Source organism: Pseudopipra pipra, chromosome 1 (genome assembly GCF_036250125.1).
Source record: "Pseudopipra pipra isolate bDixPip1 chromosome 1, bDixPip1.hap1, whole genome shotgun sequence".
Lineage (NCBI taxonomy): Eukaryota > Metazoa > Chordata > Aves > Passeriformes > Pipridae > Pseudopipra > Pseudopipra pipra.
In genome coordinates this window covers 53,647,617-53,661,314 of record NC_087549.1, presented here as the reverse complement: position 1 = coordinate 53,661,314, position 13,698 = coordinate 53,647,617, and positions in this window count along the sequence as shown.

Sequence of the window (13,698 nt, the reverse complement as noted above, 5' to 3'; positions counted from 1 at the left end):
GGTTGGGTGTAGATGTGAATCATGGGCTTCAATGATCTTAGAGAACTCTGTAAAGGAAAGCGGAATAACATTTCCTCTATGCCTTTACCAGTAGGAAAGGAGAATTAAGTCATCCATTAAGAGATATTTCACCTCTAAGATGACTGTCGTTAGGTGGGATCAATTGCCAACAGAAAATGTAGGGTCAGTTTGATGCAGACATTGCTTGGGCCAGTGATCAAATGACATAAATGACAAGTCAGGACACTAAGGATCAATTTGTAGTTTCTTTTCATTTCTTAAAGCCCTGACAAATTACATGAAAATGATTAATGCAGAATAAAGTATATCTCTACCTTTTCTTCTTTGACCTAAGAGGGGAGTGCAAGAAGTGAACAGATGTACTTACAGAGCAGAGTTAGCAACAAAGGTAACAGATTAGAAGGGTTCACTTAGATTTGCAAAAGCTAACCTTCTGTACAGCTTTCTGCCTTTTCCTGTTTTCGGTTAAGTCTGATCCTGATTTCTGTTAGAGCCACTCTTGTGACCAGCCCTAAATGAGTTTAATTATTTCTCATCCCTTTAATTGAGAACCAACTTTCTATTCTTCACTTCATCCTCAAAATAATATTTACTTCTAAACTGCTTTTACTACTCAGCAGATTTCTATCTCCACTGACTCTGGTTCTGTTTTATTTCTGTCAGGCTGTTTATGTTAAAGATTTGGTTGTTCATTCTTAACATTTTTGTTAACTGCTACTGCACCATCACTGAAAATTTTTAAGAGCAGATTAGACCTGCATCTGTCATGGAAGGCTTAGATACAGATGGTTATTTTGAGAAAAGACTGTGGAGTAAAAGTTCTCATGAGGTTGCTTTTTATTGTTTTCCATCTTTTTCAGAATATTTGTCAATGAAACTATGTTATAATATCTAAAGCTTTGCAGGAACCACCGAGTGGTTTTGTTTGCTGTACTGGAGGGGATGAGGCTCCTCCTAAAGGTGATCTCGCTGCTCTGCAAGGCTATGCCGAAGAAGCTGGGAACGTTTTTTGGTACCGATTAAAATCCTCTGTAATTAGCTGGAAATTATTCCGTGGCTAGCAAAGACTCCAATGTTGAATGCCCTGTTTGAATTAAAGACTAACCTTTTTCTGCAGCGAATCATCTGGCCCAGAAAAAATCCCGTTCTTTATTATGAGATTTCAGGGCTGGGTATTTTCTTTTATTTTGTTCTTTTTGGTTTTCAACGATTTTAACAGTAAGATCAAGACAGTGCTGATGGGTGGGCAAATGCTGTACACATAAGAAAAATTACTCTGCCAAGAATGTCTCAGTGGTGTGAAATACTTGGAACACAAATGTAAATGTAGATGTTTTATAGCTAGATGGGATATTAAAATCAGAAGGTCAGGCTTTGCCCTCATTTACTCCCTTTGCAACACTGGATGTGTGAATGAATTGCACATATTTGTGGGCAGCATTTAGCTGAAAGCTGACTTATTGAGTGCATCAGTGTGACGGCAGTAACAAAAAGAAGAAATGTTGCCCATGAGATTCATTATTAAAGATAATGTACTGGAAACTTAATATTTATTTATTCTGATCATGCCACAGATTATCTGAAGTATTTTATTTTACATTTCAAAAGTTGCAACATCAAAAATATATCCAAATAAATCTAAAACACTCTTTTTGTTTGTTTGTTTGTTTGTTTTGCTTTGCTTCTAATATCTTTACAGTTTATTATTGGTTTAGTGGTACTCCCCACAGGAAGGAAAAAATATTCAAGAAGAAATATGAATTTTTATTTTATAAGCATTAGAATTTTCTTTTATGAGGCTTTTCACCACAAAATGAGAGGCTATCAGGCATGGAATTGTCCCATGGCTGCACACCAGTGTTATGGTTTTTACAACAGAGCTTGAATTGCTTCAGACTGCAGTCAGCATTCCAGAACTACTAAATCGCCAACTGACCTGTGAGCTCATGCTTCCTTGGTAGCTGCACTAATTAATTAAACACCTACATTAAAAAAATCTTCTTAGACAAGGAGTATCTCTAGTTTATGTGTTATATGGCATCCTTTCAGGGTTTAATTGAAAGTAACTATTATGGTACTTTGGTTTTGTCCAAAATATAAAGACTAAGACAATAATAGACAGAAAGCTTAATGGGTGTCTTTCCTGAGGGTCCCGCTGCATTTGAATCCATGTCTTTCTGCCTGAGGTGTGTAGACCTCTGAATTTGATCAGTCATTTTTAAGGGATGCACAAACAGGAACTAGATTTGCAGATGCTACACAGTAATTTATGTGCATGTCAAATCCCAAGGCAGGTCCACTAAGAAATTTTTAAGGATCACACACAGATTGAAACAGACTGAGAAAAATATTGCTATGACTCACTGCTTTTAGATTCTGCCCAGGCACTTTGCTCTCTGGACAAAAAGGCTCTTGGTAAGCTGCAAGAGCTCTCGAGGTCAAGTGACTGTCAGATGTAATTTGGGGTCTAAACCTGACTTAAGATCTAAATACCTTCTGACCAGAGCTGGCCTGCCTCTGTACCCATCTCTGCAAAATATCCAGTCAGCCCTCAGACTCTAACAGGTCTTTTTTTTTTTTTTTTTTTTTTCTTTTTTTACACTGTGACTATTTTCATATGTGTTTTATAATCCCTTAGCAATAGGGGCAGTTGTTAGCCATGGGGTTGGTTTGTGGTGCACCCCAACACTCACTGCCTTTATGTGGGTCAGACTGCAGAAGGAGGAGAATGGTTTTATGCTATAAGGTTGATAGTTCTCTGGTCTGAATGCCTGGGCCTTGCTATTCTCCTCTTGTTTCTACCACTGCTCAGCTGCAACTCCCTGCCCCCAGCCACCTCAGCTCCAAAGTCCTTGCCATCTCCTATCTCATGATTCAGGTGTCTGTGCCTCCCTCACTGGCCCCAGTCCATGTAGCTGTTCCCTGGCCTGTCCACCCCTCAGATTTGGCTTTGCTGGGTTTGATTCTGACCATTGGGTAGTACCACCCAATTAGTGTGGGTCACAACACTTCAGAGCACAAAGTTACTATACGCTTTCACTTATGGTGGTGCTAGAGCATTGATACTACGTCTGGATGATTCTTGAGAAATTATGCTGTTCATCACTTTAGAGTAGGTTGAGGAGGATTTGGGGCTGCCAGCCTTATCTCATGGTCACATTTGAGCCTTTCTGTTTCTAACAGATACAACAGAAATCTTATAGCAGCTCTCTGAGGCTGAAGAAATCTACTTATTTTTATAACTTGCATGACATATTTATGTAACAGCCGTAGGCTCTCAATGTCATGGTGGTTTGTTGTAATCATGCAAGGAAATCTCCCACATGATCAATGGGGATACATCTTGCTGAAGGTGAGAAATGCAAAGGGATCATTCTCTCAATAATTAATTCTCTAATCATTGGTGGATTTTCTGTTCAGACCCAGCTGAGTGGGTTAGCAAAACAAAGACAGATGGCAGCAGATTATTAAAAACATTTCTCTGTTAGTGGGTAATCAGCACAGATTCTGCTACCTTCCAACCCCCCCTTCACTTAGAGCTCAGTCAAAACACTTTAAGTAAATGGAAAGACCTCTGTTGATTTTGATGGACACTCAGCCAAGGCCTGAGTCTCACCTACTTTCTCAGCTAAACTTTGGCCTTCTCATAATTTTTGAAAGTTGTTGTTGTTGGGTTTTTTTATTTGTTTGTTTTTATTTGGTTTTAATGAAAGAAGAAAATAATGCTGATGTAGTCACTCTTGGGAACTGCTGGGGGAGAGATCAAGCTGTATTTTTATATGCACAGTATAAGCATATCCACAGTAAAAGGTCAGCCTGTTTTAACTGTGTGAGTTTTATGCCAATTAATTTCAATTTTTAGGGAAAGCATAGGGATGAGGGATATAGCTGAAATATGTGCTCTGTCTGCCTTCTGAGCTGCATCCTTTGGGAAAAGGTCCTTGGAGCAAGCTGTGTTTGGGCTGAATACAGACCTGGGAGCTTGGATCTGCTTGGAGTAGATTCTCAAGGGCTCTTGGCTGCAGATGTCTTGTGAAGGCTTTGGCCATCTCTGCTGAGATCTGCCAGGTGCCGCCTACTTGTTTTTGCTTTGAGACACACTTTACTAGGCCAATATGACATTTTGGTCTAAAATTGAGGCTGTTCCTGGGACAGCCTGGACAACCAGGCAGGTTGTATTTTATGTTATTTCCACAGATATCACTGAAGCACTTTACCCTGTTTCCACATATTAACTATATTCATATATACTTTTCTGCATAGCACATTCCTTTCTGTGATGCTGGCTCCTCCCTCTCATTGTCAAATGTCCATTTTGCTTCTTACAGTGCATATGTGTAGACCCACAATCCCTTAGAATGAATCTTTTCTTAGATTATGTGCTTAGTCTTTCCCTCTTAACACACATACTCTTAAAAGCACAGAAGCATTAAATATGCAGTGACTATGTGTTGCTTGACAAGCATTAACCAAAGCAATGTGTGATCAGAAATTAATGCCTCTCACGGAGCTCAAGGAGAGCTGTAGGGCAAGCTTTTAAAATGCTCCTCTTGTGCTTCTATATTGCAGCACATCAGCAATGCCAGAGGTGTAGAGCGAGTCTGTCACTCCCTCTGGCCAGCTGACTGGGATGGATGGGGGAACTCCAGTATGCCCAGTGTGCAAACAGCAGGCATTATGGATGTGTGGACCTGGGTGCATAGGCACAGAAACCAAACCTATCCCAATGTAAAGCTGCCCACTGTTGGCAAGCCAGGGTTGCTGAGTCAGCCTCCAGGAGAGGGTTTTTTTGTATATGGGCAGGACTCCAGTTAGGACAAGTTACAGTTCCACAATCCCTGAGCTGCAAGGTGGTGCAGGATGACAGGACAGGCTGGTGCAGCCCCAGGCAGGAGCTGCCTACTAGTCACACCAGAGACATTTCAGGACAACTAGAGCAGAAAGGAATCAAATGTTACTAGATCAATAACTGCATCTGGTTTTGGGAGGCTGCTTCCCTACAGCCCTGAGAAGGAAATAAATAGAGACCAAAGGGTCTTGCATATGCACCCCTGTAATTTCTTTCTACAACACCAAGCAGAATAAACAAACACAGTCATCAGGATTTGCAGCAAATATTCTATTTTTCATGGCCTTAAGTCATCATACATATTTACCACTTAACACACCAACACATACACTGGCTGCTTGCTTTGAAAAGGGATTGAATGCAGGTGTTTCATAATGGCCTCTGAGGCCTGCACAGGTGATGGCACCTGAAATGTCCCCAGGTGCATGAGGCAGAGCAGACTGAATAATCGGCCTGAAGACAGACCGGTTTGAATATGTCTTTCAGAGACAGCTGCTCCATCGCATTCTTGATCCAGACATAGGTCAGAGATATGCAGTGTCACACCCTGCTGCTTGCTGTCCTGCTTTGGAAGCTCATTTCACTACTGAACAGAATTGGGACAATTTTGCCCACCTCTAAAATCAAAATCTAACTGTCTTGGTAACTGCCAAATGGCATCTCTCTCAAAGAGTATCTCTATGGATTTGCGAACATTTAAAGATTCAACAGCGTTTCTGCATAGTTATGTTTGTTTTTAATGACCTGCTTTTTAATTTCATTCCCTCAAAGCCCTGTGATACAGAGACAGGAAAAAAAAATTACCAAGAACTGTTGTTTTATTGGAAACAGAGTCAGAAGTTCAAATTCAATGTGAAATGAATATACTTGTCTGTCAGCAGGTGGCTCTGTGTTAAGAGCGAGCTCTGTTCTTGATGTATGCACAAAACTGGAACAGTTTAAAACAACCTATTTTATTTTTTAAGCCAGCAGGAAGATGATAAAGGCCTGTAGGAACAATACTGGTCAAGTGGGGCAATTTTTCCTTATTTTTAGTATTCTGCTTCACTCAAGATATTGATTTACCTAAGGTAAACCTGAAGGGAGACTTTAAAGGAGCACAGAAGTAAATCATGTTCTGAAGATTCCCTGAGTACCTTGCTTTTCAATACAGACTTGAAATGGCAGAGAGCTACTGCTCATCACGTTACTGTCACACTGCATTGCAAAGAGTTGTCCATCTTTTGGTTACAGACTGGTGCTACCCAGCACACGTTGTTCAGTTTGCTTTTTTTAAGATTTAAAACAATGAAGATCAGCTTAGATCTCCAGACGTCCCAGGGAACAGTGGTTTATTGCTAACATCTGGTGCTGATCTTCTTTTTCCTTTGTGTTTTGGAAAAGATATTTTCAAAGGGTCCTGTAACAACCCCTCAGGAGAGATTGCAGAATCACAGAATTGCTGAGGCTGGAGGGCAGCTCTGGGGATTGCCTAGTTCAATGCACCTGCTCAAGGCAGAATCAACTAGAGGAGGTTGCTCAGGGCCGTGATCAGTAGGGTTTTGGATATCTTTTTTGCATGGTTAAACAAAGTTCTTTTAATTGATTTTGTGCCCATTGCCCCTTGTTCTGTCACTGGACACCACTGAGAAGAGTCTGGCTCCATCTTCTATACTCCCTCCTGCCTGATATTTGTGTACTTGGATAAGATCCTCCTGAGCCTTCTCTGCTCAGGGCTACACAATCAGAGAGCTCTCTGAGCCTCTCCTCCTGTGCCAAATGCTCCAAGCCCTTAATCATCTTTGTGGTCCTTTGCTGGATTTGCTCTAGTATGTCCATCTCTCTCTTGTACTGGGGAGCCCAGAACTGGACCCAGGAATTCAGAAGTGGCCCCACCAAGGCTAAGCAGAAGGAAAGGACCATGCTCTTTAACCTGTTGGCAACACTTCTCCCAGTGCAGCCCAGGGCACTGTAAGGCTCCTTTACAACAAGGACAAATTGCTGGCTCATAGTCAAGTTATTGTTCACCAAGACCACCATGTCTTTTTTTGCAAAACTGCTTTCCAGCCTGTCAGCTCCTGAAGTATACAGTACTAATGCATGGGGTTGTTCCTCCTCAGATGTAGGACTTGGCCTTTCTATTCACTGAACTTCATAAAGTTCCAGTTTTACCGTTTGTCCAACCTGTCAAGGTCCCTCTGGATGGGAGCACAACTATCTGATGTATCAACCACTCCTCCCAGTTTTATATCATCTACAAACTTGCTGAGGATGTACTCTGTCCCATCCTCTAGGTCATTAATACAGAGCTTAATCAGTACTGGACACAGCACCAGCCCTTGAGATATTCCACTAGTGACTAGTTGTGGTGGTTTTACCTTGGCCTAATGCCAGATATCCACCAAAGCCATTCTACCACTCCCTTCTCAGCTGGACAGGGGAGAGAAAATATAATGAAAGGCTCACGGGTTGAGATATGGGCAGGGAGAGATCACTCAGTTACCATCATGGGCAAAACAGACTAGATTTGGGGAAATTAATTGAATTTATTACCAATCAAATCAGAGTATGATAATGAGAATTAAAATCAATCTTAAAAACACCTTCCCTTACACCTTTCTCCTTACCAGGATTAACTTTATTCTCGATTCTCTCCCTCCTCCCCACCAGTGGTGCAGGGGAATGGGGAATGGAGGCTGCAGTCAGATCTCCACATGTTGTTTCTGCTGTTCCTATCTCCTCAGGGAGAGGACTCAGGGTCCCTCCACAAACTATTCCAACATGAGCCCTTCCTATAGGCTACAGTTCTTCATGAACTTCTCCAGTGTGGGTCCCCTGTGGTATCACAAGTCCTGGCAGCAAACTGGCTCCAGTGTGGGCTCCTCTCCCTATGATCCACAGGTCCTTCCAGGAGCCTGGTCCAGCACAGGTTTCCCATGGGGTCACAGCTTCCTTCAGGCAGTTGGCTGCTCCGGCACGAGATCCTCCACAGGCTGCAGGTGGATCTGTTCTCCCCTGTGGACTTCCATGGGCTGCTCGGGCACAGCTGCCTCACCATGGTCTGCACCATGGGCTGCAGGGGAATCTCTGCTCTGGCACCTGGAGTACCTCCTTCCCCTCCTCCCCCTCCTCCTTCACTGACCTTGGTGTCTGCACAGCTGTTTCTCTCTCCTCTCTTCTCTGGCTGCAACTACTTCTGTGCAGTAATTTTTTCCCCTTCTTAAATCTGTTATCCCAGAGGTGTTACCACCGCCAGCCACTGCTGATGGGCTTGGCCTTGGCCAGTAGTGGGTCTGTCCTGGAGCTGGCTGGCATTGGCTCTGTCAGACATGGAAACTTCTGGCAGCTTCTCAGAGAAACCACCCCTGCAGCCCCCCTGCTTCCAAAACCTTGCCACACAAACCCAGTATACTGTTTTCTGATGGACTTCGTGCCACTGATCACAACCCTCTGGGCCCAGCCATTCAGCCGATTTCCAACCCACTTTATTGTCCACTTACCTTGCCCGTACCATAGTTTGTCTATGACAATGTTATGGGAGACACTGTTGAAAGCCTAACTGAAGTCAAGTTAAACATCAACTGCGCTCCCCTTATCACCAAGCCAGCCATTACACCATAGAAAGCTATCAGGTCAGTTAAGCGTGATTTCCCTTTCATAAATCCATGCTGACTATTCCCAGTCATCTGCTTGTCCTTAATGTGATTTGAAATGGTTTCCAGGATTATTTGCTCTGTCGTCTTCCCATGGACTGGGGTGAGGTTGACTGGCCTGTTGTTCCCAGGTCCCTTCTTCTTGCCCTTCTCGAAGACAAGAGTGACATTGGCCTTCTTCCAATGCTCAGGAACCTACCCAGATCACAACAACATTTAAAAGACAATCAAAAGTGGCATCACATTGACATCAGCCAGTTCCCACTGCACTTGTAGGTGCATCCCATCAGGTGCCATGGACTTGTAAGTGTCTGGTTCAAGAGGGAGAGCTTCAGCTTTAAAGGAGCTCCCATGGGGAGAAGCCTCTTTATTGCCTTTTTCAGATCCTTCTTCAAAACAGGTCATACCAGCTCGCCTTGGATGTGGCCAGCTAAACTCCTGGGTGTGTACTCAGGGTCCTGGCTGAATTTGTGAGGCTGGCTATTAGGATAAACTGTCTGATTTGCAGGAGTAAATGGGAAAGGAACTATAACCATAATGAAAGCCTAGATTTTGCAATTCTGTCAGTGGGGAGAAGGAAGGAACTATGCACAATTTGCAGGTTTTAACAAAATTCTACTCTTCTATGGCTATCTTGTAGTGTTTATCCCACCTGAGTATCCTTTTGGGGTGTGAAGTTTGACTATACTGCCTCCTGAGTGGATTTTCTACTTCTCAGTATCTTCTTCATGAACAGTAGAAGTGAGAAATAGTTTGATTAAAGCTTGTGTGCTCACAGAACTTGCTTAAACTGAGAGGTGTGTACAATGTGAAAGTTATTTACAGATAGAACAACATAGACTTTCTTTCTTTTATTATAATAATAATGATAATACATATTTGTACCTAAAAATGAAAGCTTTGCAATACTTGAGATTTTTTCTGATTTACACACTGGTCTATTTATTTCTGTGAGCACTGATTTCTAGTATTCATTAAAAAAAAAAAGAGAAACTCTTTAACTTGTACATAGTACAGTACAAAATGCTAGTTTTCAAAGGACAAAGAATAACATTGCAAAATATAAACAAGAATGTAACATGGACATTTTTGTATTTATAAATTATGCTTTCATGATGAAGTCTTTGCGTGATGGAGATGAGCCTAAATTCAACTGATACTTGAAACTGCACATGCTTACATGAGGAATTTATAAGGTCTTTTGTTTCTTGATAGGTTATCAGATGTAAAATCCATCTTTCCTTTGACTTTATAAAACATCTAAGAGTAATTCTTCTTATCTTTCAATATAATAATTGCAGAAGGATGTATTAGATAAAACTCTGGATAAGAAAATTTTATATTAATTATTAGAAGGTCTATATGAATTAGAAAGACTTTTATGTCTTGTTGTTTGTTTCCAGATGTCCACTTAGGTTCAGATTTACTACAGACTAGCAAGTCAATGGGGGATAGCCTGGTGTAATTAAGTGGCCTTAATCTCTTTTGAAGTCAGGTTTCATCTCATAAGACTAATTCTTCCTCACACTGCTGTTTTATGTATAGATGAAATAGTGCAGGGACACAATACATCTGAAAAAAACTCCTGTAAATTATGAGTGATTTTCTCCTAAACATTGGAAATTATATATTAAAAACTGGTGAGCCCTTGTATGTTGTGTATTTACATCTATGTTTGAAAAGTGAAGATAAAATACTAATATTCTATTAATATAGAGTATTTTTTACAAATTGCTTTTACAAGTAGCAAATGATTACACTAGGTGCAAGGCAGGAGCAAACCAGCATTAAATTTCTAAGTTTCTACATGCATGTATAGTAATGACTATATTTTACAGTAAAAGAGTCATTAAAATATCTGTTGTCTGAAATGACCCTGAGGCAGGCTGACCACCTGAAATAACACTTTAGAATCAGGCAGTGTCTCCAGAAACCCCAACGATGTGCCACCTGATGGACATACGTGTTTGTATCACAGAAGACTCTTAGGTGTTATTTCAGTACAAAGACAATTGATAATTTTGCTGAATTATAGTCATGCTGTCCTCTGAACTTCACAACATCACTGAAATTGTGATCCCTTGTGCCAAAAGAGGTTTTGGGCCTCATTTTCTTAAATTTGGTTCAGTGGCATCATCTGGTTGTACTGCTCAACATGACCAACAATAAACAAGGCTTGGCAAGAGAGAATATCTGTGTTTCTCAGGAAAACAAAGAGACACTTACTGCAATGGACAAACAAAAGTGCTGGAATTCTGATTTTAGTTCCCTGTTATCTGACAGCCTGGCTGATAATGCTTGAATTCATTTCAAAATAGAATCAACATGTATTTCCACCATGAATATATCCAATTCATGGTCTTATAGGTGACTACTAATGTCACAGTATTTCAAAGGACTGCTGCATCACTGATACAGCAACAGTGCACTGTCATATGTAGGTTTGCTTTCTCAAATAGCTTTAAATTCAAATACCACCATTGCTTATTTTTAGCTAAAACCAAAGCACTGTCAAAGGACACAGACCTTTCACAGTTAAAGAGGTTTCCAGCTTAATGTGATAAAGTTTATCCCTTCCCTACTGACCTCTTTAATACCCCACATAATCTTTCTGTGCAAAGAATGTGTCTATGAGCCTTTTTACCTTAGGAAACATCTCTGAATAAATGTTTTTCTTTACACTGATTAACACTTTGATTGTGACAGGTGTCTGGAGATACAAACACTCAGACATTTTAAGGCAATTTTTGCAAGCCTTTGCATGAGTAATTTGTAGATAAAAAATTTATTCTGGACTCAATTTTAATCTATCTCATATATATATATAAACATATATAAATAAAATATTATTGTTCTGCCAATTAAGATTGAACTATAAGACTGTATGAAGTATATGGAATAGTATTTTTTTCAAACAATGTTGGAACACATCCATCGGCACTGATTTTGACAGTATCTGCTAGGAGGAAGAAAACACTGATTTGGAGCTGATTAATGTTCCATGTTGCAAACCAGGGACTGCTGAGCCAGAGGCGGCTTTCCCTCCCTGTGATCAGATAGAAAATTCTGCCTTCAAGACAAGATTTTGGCTATTTCTTTTCTCCTGCAAACAGGTACAACTCCACTGATTTATCCAATTCATCCGGTGTTGGCAGGAAGACGCACACTGAATTTGGAATCTGTTTGTTGCAGTGAATTGGAAAGCAATAGTTTTAATAGCTACATTATAAAAATCTTGGATATTCACTAAAAAAAAAAAAGCTTTTAATAAAGTGGAAAGTCAGTAGCTAACTGAGGAAGCATAGTGTAGTAGGTTGTGATATTGGTGGAGCATACACTGGCAGTGTGCATAAGAAGGTGCAGAGGATGAATGTATAAATGCTGCATATTAGGGTATGCACTGAAGTATTCAGCACGATTTAATGGATTTCAGCAATTGCACAAAAGCAACTGCAATTAAAAAGTCTTCTGATCATTGATCAATTCTCATACCACCTGTATGAAGTGGGTCTCTAGCCATGGCTGCACTGCAGGGCATTGCTATTATGCAAGGACTTCACAGCAGTACGCAAGGGAAATAACACATGATTTTTTGTCATTGAAATAGTAACATTTGGTATGCTGAGATAAAGCATTCTTCTCCTCCATGCCGTGAAACACATACCTCCTGTGATGAGAAAGGTCACACTTTGAGTCCATTTTACTCTAAAATTCACTGTATAAATATAATGGGAGAGAGAGAAGGAGAGAAGTACAAACCCACTGTTGTGGGTTGAAAAGGAGAGAAGTACAAACCCACTGTTGTAATGCATTTTACAATTAAAACTTCAGGAGCAGAACCCACAGAAATCCAGAGTTGGTGTCAACAGTCATTTCTCTTTTGAATAGAATTAGTTCTTCTGCTACTTGAACACAGCATGCACATTAAATGCAGTATCCTATAGTGCTATTGTCATGCCTGGTGCATGGATTAAAAGAAAATGGAAATTCCTCCTTCTGCTCTTGGTGAATGATTTTTTTGCACTCCTTGGCTTTGGTGAAATGTTTTATGAAAGACTTACCTTTAACATGCTGTAAAATGGAAACTGCTGTAGGGACCATAATTCTGACTTCTCTACATTTTCAGTCAGGCGATACACTACTGAAGCAGAGCACATTTTTGTATGCAGTTTCCCTACTAGCATAAAGGAAAAAAAAATTTTAAACAGGCTTGGCAGCTCTAGGAACTTACCAGGAAAAAGGTGTGGTCTGTGTTAATTTGATATAGTGGCTTAAGTCTTATTTCATTATTCAAAGATCCCTCGCACACCTCCTGTACAGACATTAAACAGATCCAATCTTGCTGAGGGAACAGCATAGCTCTAATACCGATAGCAGAATGGCTACTGGTAAGTGATATTTTATTCCTTTAATTGAAGCCATGGCCAACAGGAACCAAATTTTTGATGAAATACGGAGAATACTGCCTGAGGCCTCCTAGGTAAGTGCTCCAATACATGCGTATTTCTTTAATAGCTAGTATAATCAAGGAGCAAATATCAGTCCTTCAGCACATTTGAAACATGCTGACATTTTTTCTGGAAAATCTGAAAAGCTCAACAAGACACACTGCAAAGGAATCAGCCACCGACCGTTTTCCTGGAGTTTACAGCTATTTTCACTCCTTATTCTACCAGAAAGCACCATTTGAGACTAGACAAGCAAGACTGGAGGTATAAAATGTTTTCCACCAATGAGCTGGTGAGAGATGCAGACATGAACTGGGATAGCTCCAGTAAGCTGAGCACCATTTGCTTACAGAGGAAGCACTCGCTTTTCAGAGCACAGGCGTCTTTGTGCCGGTGTCCATGGAGAAAATCTTCATCCGTCTTGGATCCATTATGTACTCTGTAATGTATGTAGAGGAAAACAGTCGAAGCATTTTACAACAGCTGGCAGGGAAAAGAGTCCACATGTTTAAGCATTTGGGGGGATTTAAGTTTCCTGCTAATGTGCTGCACTAACTGTGCAATGAATGCTCGCACTCACAAGGAGAACTGCTGGACATGCATGCTGAGCAAAGTTTCATTTGGCTACCAAGAGAAAAGGAGGGGAGGACAAACTCCAGTACAATTTATTTCAGTCAATATGTGTAGTCAAACAGTTTTAAGGCTGCATTTTGATGCAAAGTCTGAACTGTTGTACTGTGGCTGCATC